Here is a 19,195-nt window from a genome sequence, read left to right as displayed (position 1 = left end):
TTTTTATACCCGAGCGCACTTGTGCACAAGGGTATATTAATTTTGTTCACTTAACGGTTGTTTGTAACAGCCAAAACGAATCGAGATAGATATAGACAAATGTATACATAAATGATCAGGATGAAAAAAGAAATCGATTAAGCCATGTCTGACTGTCCGTCCGTCTGTCCGTCTGTCCGTCCGTCCGTGTACACGATAACTCGAGCAAAAATTGAGATATCTCAACAAAATTTGGTATGTAGGTTTCTGTTAATCCAAGGTAGGTTGGTATTGAAAATGGGCGAAATCGGACTGTAACCACGCCCACATCCCATATAACGGTAATTTAGAGAAATACAAAATCTTCGATAAATCAGTAAATATAAAAGCTAATTTATTCAAAATTGATGCTTGCAACAATTCTTTACCAAGAAATACGTTTATGATAAAATTTTGGAAAATGGGCGTGGCACCGCCCACTTATGATCACATATATGTATCTCGGTAACCGTTCTACCAATTTGTACCAAACTCGGTACGGTTATTGTGCTTGCCACATAAAAGACAATTGTTAAAAATTATTGAAATCGGGTTGAAATTCCGGCCGCTTTTCATATAACGGTAAATTTCAGAAATGCTTGAAACCTCAATATTTCGAAATTTAATTCAAAATTGATAAACCCCGGCTTACCATGTAGCGGTAGGTTTCGGAAAGGTGAAAAAACATATATTTAATACTTGCGCCGGGTATTTAATGTTCGGCTCCGCCCGAACTTAGACTTTCTTACTTGTTTACAATGCAATTGTTCCTTTGTTTTAGGCCTTTATTATAAATATTATAAATATATTCCGATTCGAGCTGATTGTTTCAGACTCTATAAATTAAACAAAATGATCACATGACCCAAAACACGTTCTGTTCCAATACGTTTTGGTTCACAGTGCTTTTCAAATACCGCTGAAACTCGTTTTTCTTCTTGCATCTGAAAGCATAGGTATGTGGCAATATTTAATATATACCTAAAATTTATTGTACCTCCTGTTGTTAGGAGTTATAAATGCCTCAAAAGCAGACTGTTACATTAACATTTTTGGATGTACTTTTTAAAGCTGCTTTATATTATCGAAGTCTGCTCTCCTTATATAACTCAAGAACTTCGTATTTATTGAACTGATAAAATAATTTTGAGATCAATATTTGTCGGACTGTTACGTTACAGAAAAATTCCGTTACGATACCTGTGCGGGATGTAATCAAAAAAAAAAACTAAGACCATGATAATTATGAATACAGATTTAAAAGCTTCTGTTGCTCTGCAGCTCTAGGTCATTTCAGAAGAAATTTTCTGTTTAGAACTCGAGCTCGAGCTTACAACTGCTCCAAGATATTGAGGTTTCTCGCGATAAAGTACACGAAAAACGGCTTTAATGGCCACTTTTGCTTGCTATATGCCATTCGGCTTCGAGTGGTGCTTTACGATTTTTTCCTTAAGAACCAATGGCCTTTGGAAGATGACATAATGATACGCTTGGTTTGGCGATGTTAGATTCGAGGACACGGCAGTTTAAGTGGCCGTAACTCTTGAGGGAAAAATCGATCGCATAGCACCATTCGAGAGTGCATTTGAAGGATGAAAATAGTACTAGAAAAATACTTGAAATAATTCCAATAGATTTTTATTATTTAATGAGAAAATCTTCTTCTTTTAGCTTCTTATTTCGCTTCTTTTGGTTTCTTTATTTTTCTACGTAATAGTCTAAGATCCGACAAGAGCACGACCCTCACCCATCTGTTTAATGGATGAAGTCTATTTTGTATGAAATTGAACGTGTTAATAATTATTTCGTGAGTGGGTTGGCTGAAAAAATCCTGGTCAGGATATTTTTATTGAAATATTAAAAAAATATTATTGTTTTCTAAGTTTGTACTCATTTGCTTAATGAACAAATTATGTATATACCAATCGAAAGTATTAAGCCTATAGAATGTGAAAACATTGGTAATTTTCACTCACCTGTTTAACATATTTTATAGGCTTTATGCTTTCGATTGGATATATGTAATTTGTTCATTAAACACATGAGTGCAAATTTAACAAAACGTATAAATAATGCAAATTTCATTCTTCGTGCAACATTAAAAAAATCAAAATACTTTCGTAAAAACTTCGAGCTTTTTAATTAGATTTCTTAGAAATATTTTGTAGTTTCGTAGTTTTGTACCGCATTCAATTATAGTATAATAAAGTACAAGTTTAAAGTAGCTGAGACTTACCGTTGATTTTAGGCTTTTTTTTGTTGAAGGTGTCGCTTTTTACCTTCCTTTTATTAACTCGGGATGTAACTATGTAATATTGATGCGCCTAAAAGATGCAGCGATTTCTATTCTCAAGTTACATACCTAATGACAGTACGAGTGGCAATTATAATAAGGAGGTTTTAGTTTTTATACCCGAGCGCCCTTGTGCACAAGGGTATATTAATTTTGTTCACATAACGGTTGTTTGTAACAGCCAAAACGAATCGAGATATAGACAAATGTATACATAAATGATCAGGATGAAAAAAGAAATCGATTAAGCCATGTCTGTCTGTCCGTCCGTCTGTCCGTCTGTCCGTCCGTCCGTGTACACGATAACTCGAGCAAAAATTGAGATATCTCAACGAAATTTGGTATGTAGGTTTCCCTTAATCCAAGGTAGGTTGGTATTGAAAATGGGCGAAATCGGACTTTAACCACGCCCACTTCCCATATAACGGTAATTTCCAGAAATACGAAAACTGCGATATTTTAGTAACTAATGAAGATAATTCACTCAAAATTGATATTTGTAATAAGTTTTAGACGAAAAATAAGAATATTATAAATTTTTGGAAAATGGGCGTAGCCACGCTGCACCAATTTCTTCCAAACTTGGCACAGTTGTTGGCCTTCGCACAACATACCAAATGGCCGAAAATTTTTAAAATCGCTCAATAACCACGCCTACTTCCCATATAACGGTAATTTTCAGAAATACGAAAACTGCGATATTTTAGTAACTACTGGAGATTATTCACTCAAAATTGATATTTACAATAATTTTTAGTCGAAAAATTAGAATATTATAAATTTTTGGAAAATGGGCGTAGCCACGCCCACTTATGGTTACATGTGTATATCTTGGTAACCGCTGCACCAATTTCTTCCAAACTTGGCACAGTTGTTGGCCTTGGTACAGCATAAAAAATCGCCGAAACTTTTTAAAATCGGACAATAACCACGCCCACATCCCATATAACGGTAATTTAGAGAAATACAAAATCTTCGATAAATCAGTAAATATTGAAGCTAATTTATTCAAAATTGATGCTTGCAACAATTCTTTACCAAGAAATACATTTATGGTAAAATTTTGGAAAATGGGCGTGGCACCGCCCACTTATGATCACATATTAGTATATCGGTAACCGTTCTACCAATTTGTACCAAGCTCGGTATGGTTATTGTGCTTGCCATATAAAAGCAAAATGTTGAAAATTATTGAAATCGGACTAAAATTACGGCCGCTTTTCATATAACGGTAAATTTCAGAAATGCTTGAAACTTCAATATTTCGAAATTGAAGGACGCTAATTTACTCAAAATTGATACACCCCGGCTTACCATCTAGCGGTACGTTTCGGAAAGGTGAAAAAACATATATTTAATACTTGCGCCGGGTATTTAATGTTCGGCTCCGCCCGAACTTAGACTTTCTTACTTGTTTAAACTATAGTTTTATTTCATATAAAGAAATGGTCGACATAGGTATTTAAGAAAATGACTAACATCATCAACAAAACAAATTGCAAAAAAAGTATACTAAATTTGAGTGGGCTATAAAACAGCATAATCAAAATCCTTCTAAGAAATATAATTAAGAAGCTCGAAATTTTTACGAAAGTTTGGTGATTTTTTTTAATATTCCAAAAACACTGATAATTTGTATGGTTAACGAATAAACTATACTTTTATAAAAAAATAATTGTCAATATGTGAGTGTCGCATAGTTAGACAATCACCAACTATTGAATTCGCTAAATTTTAGAAACATATTTGCACCTAGGGCGTTGAAGCGGCCTTCCAAATGGCGTTTAACTCATTACATTTTATGAAGTATTATGAAAAATATGGAGCTGGTTACAATGCATTTAGCTTTCTAAAAACACTTTTTTTATTAGAAATTACTAAATTTGAACAACGAGACTATTTTTCGCACGAGCATGGGCTTCTTCTTCTCAGTAAAACTTGTAAAAAATGGCGTGACAACAATATAATTTCTTAGCGGCATACCCAATAATTTGCTTAAGTTTTGAAGTGAACTAAGTACTCGCAAGCAAAAAAGTTGTTTTCAATAAAAGTTCATTCACATTTAGTTTACTAATCAACTTACCGTGCGAAACTGTTGTTGTCTTAACAAGCTCTTATCTGTTGTACCGAAGCGACAGTTGCTCGGCGACGGCTAATCATGGAGGGGATGTAGCTCAGTGGTAGAGCGTTCGCTTTGCATGTGAAAGGCCCCGGGTTCAATCCCCGGCATCTCCAGTTGCTTTGTTTTTTAATTTATACCTTTTTCCGCAATAATGTGTATATGCAGTTATTTTAAGTTTGTTTTCTTTGTATTAGAAGATGGCGAAAATAAGTAATTGCTTGCAATAAAATATGAGACTTTGTGATAATTTTTTCACCGACTAGTAGTTATCACCCGAAGCAGTTAAACAGTTTCTAAAAAATAAACAACAACAAAAACCACAGTCGAAATTCAACCGGTAAATACGTATGAATGTAGATATGCAACGGAACCTAGTTTCAGCAAAGACTTCTTGGTGGGCTTGACGCTAAATAAATTTTTTAATTACTTTGTATTATAGTCGTATAGGCAAGATCATAAATACGCCACGCATAAGAGCTGCTTCATACATATGTATGTATAAATGTGTGTGTAAGATAGGGTGGTCTAAAAATGGACATGAAAAAAGTAAAGTCCGAATTTTAATGCTTTCAGGATAGTTCTGTAGCGAAATAATATTCCCCCCTGCTTTTTTCATTTCGAAATCAAAAAATATTCAGGGGTCTCTCACTGGATCTTTTTGGGGTTGTGGGGACCTATAAAAAAAAGTTAATATAAAAAAAATTGTAAACAAACAATTGGGTATTACTAGTGGAAGTCGTCTGAAAAGAAAGATAGATTTCCGATTAACAAATATTGATTTTCGTTTCTACGAAAAACGTTTGGCATAAATGCAGTTGGGCTCCAAATCTCAAATTAAAAAAAAAAAATATTGGAATCGATAGAGATGATTGAGCTGAGTATAACGATATACTTCTTTTTTTGGGCAAACAACAACAACAAGAATTATGAAAGGTTAAAGTTCAAAATAAGCAATTTTTGAAATCAAGATTTCTCAAAAACGAATGAATGGATTTTGAAAATTTTGATCTCATTTAATAGCAAATTTGATTCCCTTTAATTTGCTATACGTTTTTTTTTATAATTATTTAACATTAATTCAATTTTTGTAAGAACTATACAACATATATATAAAGTACGTATACCAAATTAAAGGGAATCAAATTTTCCATTAAATGAGATCAAAAATTTCAAGATCTATTTATCCGTTTTTAAGAAATCTTGATTTCAAAAATTGCTTATTTTGAACTTTAACCTTTGATAATTTTTGTTGTTGTTGTTTGTCCAAAAATAGAAGTATACCGTTATACTCAGCTCAATCATCTCTATCGATTCCAATATTTATTTTTTTTTTGAGATTTGGAGCCCAACTGCATTTGTTCCAAACATTTTTTTTTAATACATAAAAAACTTTGAGGGCATGAGCGACCTCTAAATATATTTTGGTTTAAAAATGTATGAAAAACAGGGGTAAATTTTTTCGGTATCGAATAATCCGACTTCCTTTTGTTTGGACACCCTAATGTACAAGCGTGTTATTATTATATTACCACAGCTTACACCCAGTGCGCACGTTTGTTTGTATGCAATTTTAGCGGAATGCAAATCTGAATACATAGTTTGCGGTCATTTGTTGATTTTTCATGTGCCCTTTTAGTGATTGACTATGATGAGGTTTTCAATGAACATGCCAGTACATAGTATGTATGTTTGTACACATGTAGGTATGTACGTATTAGGTTTTGTTGGCAGGTATGTGTTTTCATTGAATTTCAACTACCGTGAAAATATAAACAAACCACCTTAAATCATGAAGTTTGCAATGTTTTGACATTTCTTGTGCTTAGTTTTTGTCTTATTCATTAGCCACTTATCGATGGCTTGCGAAAAAGCGTTGAGTACGAAAAATTTGGTATGTATTGCAAAGAAACTAAAATAAATACCGATGCACAGTAGCTCAAATTTTGCATTTTGTGCCCACAATTCGTGGGAGCCTTAATTTTTCTCTCAATTTGATTATTTTTTCTTAAATGTAACCTAATAAAACTTTCAAGAGACCAGTTGAGCCCGAATTTAGAATTTTTTCTTGTTTGTATCCGCTTCCAGTTAATAAATGTTACATAATAAAAACGAGTTGAAAACAATTTCATAAAGAAAAATTTTATCAAAGTGAGTGCAAAATTAAATCTCCAGTGAATTGTTTTAAATTCCAGTTTTGAATCACTGTGCGACGGGTGCACGTATTTATGATTAGACATGTATACATACATAAAAATATGAACACACATACTTGTATCGCTACCTAAAGGTGAAAAGTTGCCAAGTCCACTTTTTTTCAAAATTTAGTTTTTGATGCTGAATGACAGATAATTAGAAACTATATCGGTTTTTCGTCTCTCCTGAACAATTTCAAAAAATGGACTTGGCACCTTTTCAACTTTAGGTGACGATATTTCGTTTTACATTATTTCGAATCGCTGAACTAAGCTTAAGATTTAAGAGTGATATTTCCGCATAGCAAACATTTTTCTTGTAGATACATACATACGTACTTATTGCACATAAGAAAGTAAAATATTCCCTGGAAAATTTTTCTTATACATATGCATTCTTTCTCTTATGAAGGCGACGCATAATTCCCCAGTAGCAAACGGTAATAGCTAGGAAATGAATCTGTAATAGCAAAAGTGAGGGCCTAACTACTGAATTGTTTGATGAATTTTAACACGGCCGATGTCCTACGAAATTCATATCTTACAAAATTGCAAACCTCAAAGTGGTATTAGTTGCCTGGGAATATCAGTTTATCAGTTGTTTGCATCTCTGACTCGCGTATGCAGGGATATGAATCGATCAGTTGACCGTCTTCTTAGGAAGTTTAGAAATTAGCAACTCGCATATGCAGGGATATGATATCATCAGTTGAGCGCTACACTGGTTCTTATGAATTTAGTATTAAAATTTCTTAAAAGGGACAAGAACAAAAAATATTTTTGCTCTTACAACGAAATGACCTCGTTCCCTGCCCTGTGACCTATTACTAACTCGCTTACTTTTTTCAGAAGTGAAACTTTTAGCTTTTTTTATATATATACCCAAACACTTATGCACACTGCACATTTTGATTAAATTTATTTAATTAAAAATTCTTTAAATAAAAGGTATTTATTGAAACAAAAATTTATAAAAGAAATGTCAATTCAGTGTTGCAGGAACGAAGTTTTAGCGATAAATAAAAAAAGATCGCCAGGGTAGACTTGCAATTTACAATTATGGAATCGAATACTTTGGTTCAAGAAAATCGTTTCCTTTAAGCATTGCTTTCTTATCAGCGTTCTTTTTATACATATACATTCGCTTTTATGTAGTTATTGAATTACGTTGGATATGGTGCAGGAAGTAGCTTTCTTATATGCAATAAGTACTGTACACAATTGGGTAGTAAAATAAATTGAGCATGAATAAGTAAGTACTATATATTTTATGTAGGTTAGGGTGCGTCAAATTGTTTGGACTGAAATTTTTCGATAAATCGTTTAGTATTTTCGGATTCTATAATTAACACTAAGAGCAGCCGTTGGTCGTAAACTAGCTTGCGCATTTTTTAAATGATAATTAACTTTTTCTCAAACTTTTACTTATTTTTTCCATTTGTTTGCCACTTTACAATGGTTCGACAGTCTACTGTTTATTTATTTTTATAGAACAGCCAAATACTCAAATGGTGCACTATGTTCAAAACTATACTGTCTTCGCACCCTAACGTACGTACTTTAAATCTGGTACTGTCAAAAAAATTTAAACCATCCAGTACTTTTAATTTTAAATGTGCAAAAAAATATAATGGACCCACCAACTTTATTTGATCGTATCTTATGAACAGTTAACGCGGAATTCTGCAAAAATTTAACTAAATGAGTAAAGAAGTATAAGTTTTGGCGAAACCAAACTTTATATGTATACATACTGTTACACAAAAAATTGAGCGTACAGTTTTTTTTTGTTGTTAATATTCTAAATGTTTCACATGCTAAAAGTTTTTGTTAAGTTTGTATTAAAATATGGCTATATTTTAGTAAATCCCATTTGAATCCATGAATGAAACTGTGTACAAAAATTAAGAAAAATCTGCAAAGTTTCAGCAAAATCGCAAAATTTTTAATAATAATTTGTAAAAAAAATTTTGAGGTATGCAATTTTATAGCCCATTATAATAGTATAATAATGTGCAAATTTTAAATGTCCAGAAATTCGCGTTGATTTTTTAAGATTTTTTTTGTTGACTGTCCTACGCTTTTTTTATATAAAACATTCTGAAAATACATACTTTATATTGGAAAAAATGTTTAGGATGGTCAACAAAACCATTCTCAAAACTCAACGCAAGTATTTATCCATTTGAAATTTGCACATTATAAAGGTGCTATTTTAATGCCTTATTCTAAAAAATAAATCCTGTTTCTCTGCGACAATATCTTCAGTCTGCGAAATGAGCTTGAAAAATTAAATTTAAGAGTGGGAATACCAATTTTTCAAATTTTTACAACGACTTGTGTAGATCGACTCCCAAACTCATTTCCTATCCAAAAATTATTAATTGTGCAAATTAAAAGTAAGTTGGTCAATAATTTAATTAGTTATTCTTTCTTTCCTACTTAATCTATTAATTTATTATATATTGATGTACATAAGTAAAATCAAATTTGGCCAATTTATTTCTTTCTTTATGATTTTATTATAGGAAATAAGTTCCGGATTTGATCTAAACAAGTTGTTTAAAAATTTTAAAAACTGGTATTCCCACGCTAATTTTCAATTTTTCAAGCTCATTCCGCAGACTGAAAATATTGTCGCAAACAACCAGGAACGTTTTGATAGAAAAAGGTATTACATAAATAGCACATTTTAAGACCTACACAATTTTCGTATCAAAACATTTTGTGTTTTTGGACCCACCCTAATTTATAACCAGTGCACGTATTAAATATGTATCGTTTTTTCACCTTTCTGTGAACTAAATTATAACCAAAGCTGCTTTACCCCGCTGCTCAATTAGACTTAATGAAAAACTAAATCGAGTTTGGCGGAAATCGATAAATATGTATGTGGTATATATGTAAGTGAGCAGTGCCAGTGAAGTAGTTGTATAAATTATCGTTATATGGGAGGTGGTCGTGATTATTTCCCGATTAAACAAATTTTCAACAGGTTTCTTAGTGAGACTCTAGGCAATGATCTACCGACTTTGGTTGGAATGGTAAGGCGGCAATTGAGATACAAAATTCATTATTGGCTTATTTCATGCTAAAATTCAACAATACAGATCCAGTATATGCGGAAATAACGCAGTTTTTGAATTATGTGATTTTTTTTAAAATACCGTTGATTGGGAGGTGGGCATGGTAACCGTCCAACTTCGCCTATTTTCAAAGCCAATTTGTTTTGGATAAGGGCCAAATTTCCTTGATATATCTCGTGTTTTACTCGAGTTATCGTGTGCACGGACGTACGGACAGACATACATGGCCTAATCAATTTCCTTTTTCATTCCGAGCATTTTGGTACATACAAATTTGTGTAAATGTCTATTTCTATCTCGATTCCTTTAGGCTGGAACAAAGTTATACATAATACCCTTGTGCGCAAGTGCGCTTGGGTATAAAAGTGACCGTCCGCGTCCGGCCTAGAAAGACACCGCTCAAAAGATGTTAATTTGTAGTAAGAAAAAATGTCCGCCCAAGGGGAGTGTCCGTCTAATAGGAGTATTCGTTAGGAGAGGTTACACTGTATATGTGAAACTTTTTACGGATTATAAGAATTTGATAAATGTTTTCATGGATATTAGTATAATTATGTAGACGCCTTATTTCATACACTAGCGTAGTTATATTATTATTTAGTGTTTTCGTAGTTTTTTGCTTTGTTTTTTTATTTTATTTTTATTTTTTATTTTGTTTGGATAAGTACAAGGTTAAGCTTTTTTAAAGGCCTACTGGCATCAAAACTCATCACACAGGCCGATAAACAGTTTCTTCTTCTTTTACTCAATTATGCCTCTTTTGCCTAATATTACACATATTTTCGTGTACCATTATTGGGTTTGCCATTTTTGTTTACTTGTTTTCATTAACTATTTATTATTTCTAATCGTTGCATTGAGTTGTTATTTTTTTCACAGTCATTCAATCTTCTTCTTTACGATTTTTTACTTTTTCTCATCACGCATCTTTCAATTATCAAAGGTAGAAATGTATGCATGTACGTACATGCGTGCAATTATATTTAACAGCGTCTATTTTTGTTTGTTATGCTTTCTTGAAGGTCAAGTTTACCTAAGCAATTATTATTTGGCTTAAATTTGTATGACAATTACTATGCAGTAGGGTAAACAGATGGCATAAAGTGCTGTTTTGCAATTAATTAAAATATTGTTCTATTTAGTTAGACAAGCCTGGCAGAGTTTCTTTAGCTTTTAAAGCAAATAAAAATGCCTTGAAAAAGCCTTGAGTGTTGCGAAACGCTCACTACTTCGTTTGTATAAGTATTAAAGTAAACTTTGTGGCGCATACCATAACATACATACATAACTACCTCAATTCTACTTAAGTAGTATACATACTAAATATAACAGATTTGTTGTGCAGTTTATTTTTTTATGTCTGAAAATACACCGAATCTGTTAAAACATCTTCTTTGATTGATGATACTGACAGCCTCAGAGATCAAATGACAACTCCGAGAATAATTCGACTTAGGATTAGGAATCGACGTATAAAATGTTTTCTAATGTTTTAATGTTAATCCTGTTGATCCTGTTGAAGGCAGTATCGACCTCTTTTTGCAAGTCGTAAAATTGACTTTCTGATTTCGTGTCTATTTTCGTTAACATAACTGTTTTTTTATGTAGATTACGCTATGACATCAAATTACTCAAATGTATATGCAAACAATTTTTAAAAATTATGCAGAAAAGGTTGTTAGGTAACTTAATTTCAGCTGTTTTTGCATGATGGTTTTTGTAAATATAATAATAAAAAAATGGCAAACATTTCATTAGAGCATAAATTTTTTAACAAAAGTGCCAGAAACTGGTAGCCTAATGAAAAATTATTGACGAAGCAAATCGTTAATTAACGGGTTTATTAAGAGAAATTTGGATGAGTGAACTGATACGATTCGAAATGTGTATTTATGTATAAGTATGCACTAGACGGTAGCAGAAAAAATCGACCCACAAGTAAGTTTATTTAACAGGTTGGATTTTTCACACTGAAATTCAAGGGCCTCCGATCGAATTTCAGGAGTCAGATTTTGCCACAAAAATTCTTGGGGCTTGAGAAAAATTCTCAACTTGTATGCAATTGTTTTTTTTTTTATGGATCAATTTAATTTTTACTCCAAAGAAACTTACATGGCGCATATTTGCTGCAAGAGTGTCAATCCAAAAAATCAAAAACTCGAGAAAAACTGCATTAAAGTTTTGAATTTACATATCGACGGCTGAGTGGAAGATCGACTTATCTTTGCAGCCGGTTCGAATGCCTATCTCAGAAAATTTTCAAGTACGCCCTACTTCAGAATTTGGTTCAAGAACGTCCTAATTCAGGAGTGGAGTGAAAAAACCCCTATCTCAGAATTTGGTTCAAAAACGCCCTATCTCAACTGAAAATATAAATATATATATAAATATATATGTATAGACCAAAAATAAAAGCAGTTCCGGAGAGCCTAGTCTACCAAAAGCATATTGTAGGGGCTAATAGAGCTTTTAATGCTGATTCAAATGAAAACTATTTATACATTTTCCGTCCTCACAATTCCTTATTTTAATCATTTTTTCTAGGTGAATCGGATGATGGTTTCTTTGTAGGCCTGAAAGACTTTTCCGTCCGTCAAAATATTTTTCTTGAATGTTTGATCTACGATAAACTGATATAATGGTATTTTACTGTTGTGATAAGTTCAAAAAGGCGATGAGATTTTTATTTTCGATGGCAATATTTCGATATGTGGTTTCGACATTGTTCAGTACAAATTGTTAAACTTTTGGGAAAGCATCGTCTTATTCGTACCTATTGTGAAACATACTCATAGTCGAAATAATGTTGATTCAGCTTTCTTGACAGATATTCTGTTTAAAATTATGTCAAAAAGCCGCACCTAACCTTAGTGGCGACTTTATTTTGACTACGAATACGCCGCATTGTTTTTAGACGATATCATATATCAAATATATTTTTTTTCTAAACTTGAAATGTAAATATGTATGTATATTATGGCGAAGGTTTAATGTATGTATAGAATCGGTATGGGGTACCGAAACGTGAGTACTGGTACATATTCGCCGCGTAAACTTTGAAATTTCGATAAGAAAACACAATTGCAATTTCTATTCGATATTCCTCTATTAGTAGGGCTCATTTAAGTTATATAAGAATTTTGAGTGAATATACTTACAAGTCCAAAGCCCTTATATGTGGAATTGACGGACGGACAAAGGAGTGGTCTCAACTTTTAAATATTACACAAGCAGTATTTTTCCTAAAATGCATCTCTGCAAGGAGTAACACTAATCGAAACGGGTAAGTCAGTCAAGTTTGAAGGACATAACAAGGCGGACGTATTTGTAATTATATGTTATAGAACCCAATCGATTATCTGTAACACCTTACCCTTGTTCAGGGATGGATTATGAATGTGAGGGCTCGAGGCCGCTATACATGTGGGGGCACCTTTTTAAGTTAATAGTTACATACAATTAATTGGAAAAATAATTATATTTTTTTTAATTTTAAAACTTCTAGTTAATTATGGACTTTATACGACTTGTTTTCTTTTGAAATTCCCGCTTGGATTCCTTTGTACTTGCCACTCATGTTGCGTGCGGTATTAAACAGGGACCGTAAATAGCAGTTATTTTTTTCCAACAGTCAAACTTGGCCCGATATTTTTTAAGTTCGAACTAAAAGTCTTTCCGGATAGTAAACAAACCGCTTATCTAAAGTAAACAAATATGGTACCAAATGAAATAGGACTTAAACAGCTTTTAAACAGAAATAACGATTTTTTATAATTTAATACAAAAGAAATGCATATACCTCACCCAAGGTTTGTTTTATGGTAATTAAAAAACATTTTTTATTTAAATATTTTTCAATAGCTGGCTTTCTGCTGGTTTTCTCGTTTAAATATTTCAGTTTTAAATGTATTTTAGTCCTCTTTTAGTTGATACCAAACTTGTTTAATTTGGATAAGCGGTTTGTTTATTATTAGGAAAGGACTTTTATTTTCGACTTAAAAATATCTGCCCAAGTTTAGCTGTTGAAAAAAGTAACTGTTATTGACGGTCCCTGATATTAAATGACTGACTGACTGAGATGGAATAGTAGGAATATTTTGTCATTTTGATCTGGCTTATTATTTCTGCCTATACTTTCTCACCCCTCAAAGTTATTATTTCCACGCAGGTTGTTTATTAATAATTCCAGTGCCCTCGTCTCTAATTTTCATACTCTGTTATATGTCCGGGGGTCATTCTGAGCTATTAGTTCCAGCGTTCCACGGAAATTTCCATTATTGGTCGAGTCAACAATCTCACCAGAGCCAAATGAAGCTAAGCTTGGTCCGCAAAACGTATTGATGGTGCTGACAAATCTTCTTAATACCCAGCGATCTTTTCTGTAATCTCTGAAAAATTATTATTTTTTGTTCTTTCGTCATCACATGCGCTAGCCCGTGAGCAGTACCCTTAATCCGGCACTGCCCTTGTTTCATCATTTTGCGTGGCGGTAAAGTATTTTCCACAGATACACTGTACTTCCCTACATATACTGATTCTTATTTAATTGGGGTTTTAATGTTGTGCTCGAAAATTATTGAAATTATTGAAGAAATGTTCAAGACATACTAGGAGAAAAAAGCGACAAACAATTATATATAGATATCTCTTTGGTGCCGGTACACAAAATCTTTGATAGCTTCCGCTGCACCGACGGAATCTGCAATCTATCAAACAGTGAATGAGACAAAATAAGAATGAAAAAGAAGGAATAGGATCAGCATCTGACAGTTGTGACATGCTGGGCAATTGTTCCCTTACCGCCGACCGCTTTACCGTCGTCCGCTACGCTACCAGAGAGATTAACGATGGCCAAGTTCAGAAATCTCGCTAGATGAGAGCCCTGTTCGCGTATTCACTATCAAGTAAAATCTAGTACTAATTTTACTGGTTTTTACTGAAAGGCGTTTTCGTACGCAAAAACAGCTGAACTTGCAAGTTTTACTAGATTTTTACTGGACAAATTTTTACTAGTAACAATTTGCTGAACAGCTGATGGCATGATTACGGTGACCAATCTGTCCTTTATTTTAAAGGACAGTCCTTTATTTTAACCCTCTGTCCTTTATAATTTTTTTCAAAATAAAGGACGCCCTTTGTCCTTTATTTCTTAAACTGTCCTTTAAATCAGCTGTGCATTTTTCAGAGAATAATTTTTAAACACAGAATATAAAAAATAAAAATGTCCGTTATAAAATATAATGAAAACCTTCGCCAGTTCGATTCGCACCCCACTTAAGGGTTTTTATTTACTAGGTAATCTTTGCACAATCTATAAAGCACAGGGAAAGTTGTGCCCAGGATCGTGTTGCACGCTGAGTTTCTAGTTCCACTGAAAGAGAACAATAAATCCCCTGCTGCACAGTGGTTCAAAACTGGTATTTAGCCTTCACTTTTTCACTTAATTTTATTAATTTTTTTATGAAAGCTGATAATATTTGCAAGAGACCAGTTGAACCTGATTTGTGAATTTTTATTTGATTATATTAAATTTTTTAGAGCAAAATGCAGAAAAAGTGGAATTTTTGAAGAAAATGTGTTCTCAAAGACTAGTTGAAAACAATTGTATGGTTCCCCAAAGCGAAAAAATTACAAAAAAATGTTTGAAACGTTGTAAAAAAATTTTCAACAAAATATCGTGATCGTTATGCGTTTTCTGAACGGCTTGATACATTAGCTGTCAAATTCAACTCTCAGAGGTATACACCAACATGTTGTCTCAAATGATCAGAAAAATATTACGATTATCTAACACGTACAGTTGATCAGAAGTACGCAACAACGCGTTCAGAAGGTGCAATCGCAACAGTTACTTAGCTGTTGTCCCTTCTGAACGTGCCCATTACCAAAAGAATTGTTTGTAATGCTTTGACAAAATAAACCTATTTAAATATATATTAAGATGGGAAATACTAGAAATCTTAGAAAATTGCGTTTAGTTTTGCGTTTTCGTACTTTCTTGCATATTCCTCTCTTTGGGTGTAAATATTGGCTTACTCTCCGCAATTTCGTGACTGGCAAGTTACTGGATTCCTTTTACTGGAGAATACGAAAACACAACTTTTGTCAATCGTTCCCTGTAAAAGTAATGCAAAGTCAAAGAATACTAAAAGTGTATTTTTCCTCTGTCGAAGATGCGCCGCGTTCGCAAGGATGCTGAAAACAAATCTATGACAATATGTAGCCATATCGACAGCGGAAACGTGAATGTTGACGCTTAAATCATTTTATAATCATTTTGGTTATGGCAAGAAACTTAAAAGGCAAATAAATTTTAAAGCTTATGTATGTATAGTATATCGCGCATAAGTGGTCATATATTCACACACAATGACCAATAAATTGATGTATGTATGTATGTATTTAACCCTTCGTCTGACACATGAGTCCAGCCAGGCCTTTTCCATTTTCAAATTACAAAAAAGGGTACTTTAAATATAGCTAGAGGCTTGAAATTTCAGGTAGCTTACTAAAGTTTAGTGAATTACCAATCTGTAAAAAATCGTGTTGGTATCATATATATAAAGCTAGATATATAGAGATGTTGATTAATACATCACATTCGTAACACATAGGTCTGGCTGGACCCACATATATTCCTATGTAATTTTTACCTAAAATGAAGGAATGCAACCGTTTTTCAAAGTTTTATTTTGAATTTTTGAATTAGCATGGCAAGAGATGATTTGCATTTTTAACCGACTTCCAAAAAAGGAGGAGGTTATCAGTTCGTCGGAATATTTTTTTTATGTATGTTACCGCATAACTTTGGACCACGTCAACCGATAATTCTTTTTGCATCGGAAAGGTAGTACCTCAGAGGTGGTCCCATACTAATCTGGTTAAGATCCGATCAGTGGATCATGAGCGCTTGGCCTGTAGATGTGCAAACTGGTTTAATTTTTTCGAAAGGGGTTGCCACCTGTTAAATAATTTTACTCAAGTTATTTACTAATCAATGCCCCCAGATCCGCACCCTCCGCTCGATTTTCAAAACTGAGGTACCAAATTAAAGGGCTTAGGGTGTGGATGTTCAAGAAGGTTTTACTTTTTCGAAAAAAAGTTGCCACCTGTTAAGAAATTGAGCTCAAATTAATTAATAAGTTAAATCAATTATTAAATATGGGTAGCAATCGAAATGGTTTTGAAAAGGTTTTATAACTTAACTATGTAAAGGAGGGTTGCCACATGTAAAAAAAAAATTATTCAATTTTAATTATGTAAAGGAATTTGGCAAGTGAATAAGGTATCGCTATATGGGTGTCATATAAAAGAGGTTTAAGAAGGTAGTAGTTTGGAAATATCTTGGATAGGGATGCCACCTATTTAAGAAGTCTAATTGAACTATTTTATACCCAAGTTATATGAAATATGAGCGATGGATGTCAAATGAAAGAGTTACAAGAAATTATTGGGGGATTCACAACGGTGTCGTAAGTGTCGTATTGTTGTATGTCGTAAACTTTAAAAGCACCACTGAGAAATGGTTTAGATTAATCATTAGGAATATTTTTAGAGGTTATTGAATAGGGTTTCACCTGTTTAAATAGTTTAATTAAATGTTGGCGTTTTGACGTCATGCGGGTTCACTAGTATATGTAGTTTTTTAAATGAGAATTGAAGTCGGTTTTTTTTTCAAAAAATTACTTGTTACCTAAAATGATGTTACTCGGAGCTCGCTTGTGCTATGCTAATCCTCTCTTGACCACAGCGCTCAATTTTGCGATGGTGTTGAGGTCTGGGATTTGTGCTGACCACTTAATTACAAGAAAATTTTTCCCAAGCAGCCGGCGGTGTCGAATATTTTCAGAATCCTTTGGATCTCCGTCCTGCTGGCAAACAACTTCTTCCGCAGGGTTTGCGCTTTTGTCTACAAAGTCCGGCAAATTTGTTTGGAGGATATGTTCATTATACCTTTTATATTAACCCAAGCCACTAAATGCCAGCAAGCAAAACATCCCACGCCATTAAGCTGCCACTTAAATTTTGTAAAAGTCACGAGAATTGGAGCTTTTGCACTTAAAAGGGGTAATATGGTCCGATGGAACGAAAATTAATTGTTTCCAAAACGATAAAAAGGCATATTTTTGGGAAACACCTTATCAACATCTTCAAAAACACCATACAAAGAAAAACATGTAACATGGTGGCCAGCACAAATCCCAGACCTCAAAGCTATCGAAAAATTGAGCGCTGTGGTCAAGAGAGGATTAGCATAGCACAAGCGAGCTCCAGTAACATGAAAGAACTTTGGAGGTGAGCAAAATTATAATGGGGTAATATTCCAAGCGAAATCATAGAAAACTCAGTAGAGAGCATTCCCGGACGTATGAAAATCGCTATTAAAAGCAAAGGAGTCTCCACAATCCTCTTGATATATACCTCCTAAAAGTTCAAAACTGAGTGAAGATAGTTGCCTTGCGTTTTTGCTGTGAATCACTTGTTAATTTTTCTATTTACTGGGCTTTGTACCCTAGATAATAAGGAAAAATTGCTGAAAATTTCAAAGCAATCCGCTTATTATTAAAAAAGTTATGTTACTGTAAGTAATAAAATGTCGAACATGCACCCGGTTTAAATCGCCAGTGTATTTAAATAATAAAATAAAAAAGAAAGCCCTTAAATTAAGTAAATATTTGAATAACATACAATAAATAAGTTTAATTGAACAAATGTTGCACATAATTTCTATATAAATTCATACAATTTGCATGGTCCAGCCAGACTCATGCGTACCGAATGTGCCAATCGAAACATGTGTCTGACGGAGAGTTAAACTGAATTTATTTTGTCTAAGTAATTACCTGCCAATTCAGCGATTCGTCACATTCGATTGTTTCTTTTGGTCAGTAGCAGTTAGCCAGAAGCAAACTGGATACAGCTATTGTCATTGCAAAAGTGTCTAATTGCCAACGCCCAAGAATGATGCTTTCAACCATTTCAAGTGTCTAGGAGTTTCACTAGAACTAAGTTTTTGGTCATGGTGCATTTGGATACTATGAATATGAACTTCAGTACATTACTTAGTTTGGCTGATTGCGCTAATTGGTTGGCAATTTGCCAATTGTAGTTTTATGCAATTCTCTTCATTTTTTTATAACCAATAATGTGCTACCCAGGCCGATAGTTATATGCCTGACTCTTTAAGCTCGGAGTCGAGGACTACTTAAATAGGCTTATCTCCTTCATGCTTAGCTGTCACTGCGTAAATTGAGCAGGGAGGTCGTCTTTCTGTGGATAGTCGTGGTAAATGTAGGGATGCAAACGATATACCGATGTTAGCTATATGGAAGATTTTTTGGTCGATATTGATATTTTTGTCGCGATATTATGAAAACCGATATATCGAGATCGACGAAATTTTTTCGATACGACGAACTTTTTGTTTCCTATAGACACCTTTTTGGTAACCTGTTAATAACAAAATCGAATAATTACTATACAC

At 33.4% G+C, this 19,195-nt stretch overlaps 1 non-coding gene across 1 annotated transcript; it reads left to right on the top strand.

The window, feature by feature from the left end:
- Positions 1 to 4,474: 4,474 nt before the first annotated feature.
- On the top strand, positions 4,475 to 4,546 carry Trnaa-ugc. The gene has a single exon. It is a non-coding gene; the product is annotated as a tRNA-Ala (tRNA).
- The last annotated feature ends 14,649 nt before the right edge of the window (positions 4,547 to 19,195 follow it).

The sequence above is a fragment of the Rhagoletis pomonella genome, unplaced genomic scaffold, assembly GCF_013731165.1.
Source record: "Rhagoletis pomonella isolate Grant_MI unplaced genomic scaffold, Rhpom_1.0 Rhpom_scaffold_00002, whole genome shotgun sequence".
In the NCBI taxonomy this organism is placed as follows: Eukaryota; Metazoa; Arthropoda; class Insecta; order Diptera; family Tephritidae; genus Rhagoletis; species Rhagoletis pomonella.
The sequence above is the reverse complement of the archived record's forward strand: the minus strand, read 5'-3'. Positions and strand labels throughout refer to the sequence as shown.